Below are 2,290 nucleotides of genomic sequence, written 5' to 3'. Positions count from 1 at the left end.
TTTCCATTCCTGTTAATTGGGAGGCAAAAAACCTGCACTGTTTGTGTGTGTCTGGGGCTGGGACACGGGGACAGGCAGAGGAAAGAGAGAGGAGAAGCACAGAAGAAGCCTGAGAGCCTAGTTTGACTGGCACTTTCTTTTGATATATTATATTTCTTTCTTCAACCTGTTTCATCCATTGTTTTTTTTGTTTTTTTATCTGTCTCTTATCTTTCCATCTCTGTGCCATTTTAGTTCTGTCAGCAGCTTTTAGGAATCAAAGGAGTATATATTTGCTGTTGGGAGCGTGTATGCATGCGTATGAGCCTGTGTTTGATTGTGTGTGTGTGTGTGTGGGGGGGGGGGGGGGGGGGTCGTGTCTACGTGACAGCAGCCCTACGGAAGGTACGGGAACGGCACCAGCGAGACGCAGCCTCAGAAGTGGCGTTAATCCTGTGCGTCGGCCCTGAAATGTTTTCCATTTTATCTGACTTGCCACATTTCTCCGCGACGGAATAGTTTCAGGCGGATGCATTTAGACTACACAAAAAAAAAGGAGTCTCTAATGATCCCAACTTTTTGCAGATAAAGCCCAAACTGTTGCCTGTTTTACGTTGGATAAAAAAAAAACAGCGCTAGGATGAGATTAGGGCCACACCCGTTCAGGAGGAAGGGAGTGGCTTGGGAAACATGCTGCTATGGTCAGGCATGGCTGGTTGGTTTAATATGACCCACAGCAGGCCCATTTACCAATTACCAACACTTATACTGCCCAAACGGCCTCATCGTGTCATCTGGGAACGTTTGAAAAACAGCAACAATGACACAGAGCAGATTTTGAGATATGTTACGAGATATGTTAGATATGTTATATTTACAAATGTTGTCTGCAAGAGGATGTGTCCTCCATACTCAGCTACTCTGGGTGAATCGTATGAATACAAAAGATACACATGTAAACAGGTCTAGTAACTCCATGGCTCTGCATCAGACAAATCACCATTTTTATCATCCAAATATCTATCCAATTACAATGAAGATCGAACTAAATGCAATGAGTAATCGAACACCAGCACCCAATCAGAAACCTACATTTATACAGATGGGATTTGACATATTTGAACACTTTGATCATATCAGACTCCATCCATTCCGTGTGTGTGTGTGGGGGGGGTCCATTCAAAAAGGGGTGGGGATCATCATACATCAGCTTCTAGCGATGGTAAATCTGAATCAAAAGTGGAATGAGAGCGACGTGTGCTCAGTGCAGAACCAGTAAACAGATGCTCAGTGCCAACTCGTTTTAGACCTGATTTATTTCCTCCGCATCCTTCTTTGTCTCTCTCAGGAAGGCTGGTATTGACTGCCTTATTCATTGTCCCACTGCTGCCTCTGTCGTACCGTAGAAGTGGTAGATCCAGATTTACACTCTTCCAGGAAGGGACATAGTAATGAAAACGCCCCACTGAGAGCTATTATCATGGTCCAAAGATGGACAGAGAAATAAAGGAGGTGATCCGAGAAAGGTGAAAGTCATTGATCAAGTCATAAAAAAAGAGGAGGAGGATGATGATGAAGGTGATGATGATGGTGAGGACGATGATGAGGATGAGGATGATGGGATAAAGGAGCAATGGAGAGAGGGAGAGACAAAGAGGACCTGTACCCAACAGTTTGTCACACATATTGAATATAATGTATTCAACCATTATAATGGAAGAAACAGTTCATAGAACAGTTCAAAGTGTGATTTCATAAATGGAAACACATTATAACTGAGCGCACTCATCTGATGAATGGAGTCACTGTTATATATCCCGTTATCACATTTTAACATGTCCTTCTGTTGTTGTGCTTGGCTCTGCCAAGAGTACTTTATTTCCAGTGCTGAAAGTATTATAATTCTGCAGCCATCAGACATTGCTAATATAAGCTTCAAATATTTATGCACTAAAGATGTCTAAAAAGTCTACCCATAAGAGGTTTTGTCACTGTGAGCGTAATGGTGGCGTTTCTCGTGGGCACAACTCCAGTCTGCTGAATGCATGCACTGTATTTCAACTATAGAGTCTGGAGAATAGTTTTTTAAACTGACCCTGTCTCTTAATCCCTGTCCTCACAGCCAACAAGCTAAGCATCTCCATGGGGTATCTATCCATCCCAAGCTCACTGTAGCTAATCAGACCCTGCCACAGACACACACACACACACACACACACACACACACACACACACACACACACACACACACACACACACACACACACACACACACACACACATACAACCACACAAACACACACACACACAC

Source organism: Micromesistius poutassou (genome assembly GCF_964030765.1).
Source record: "Micromesistius poutassou genome assembly, contig: SCAFFOLD_2640, whole genome shotgun sequence".
Lineage (NCBI taxonomy): Eukaryota > Metazoa > Chordata > Actinopteri > Gadiformes > Gadidae > Micromesistius > Micromesistius poutassou.
The sequence above is the reverse complement of the archived record's forward strand: the minus strand, read 5'-3'. Positions refer to the sequence as shown.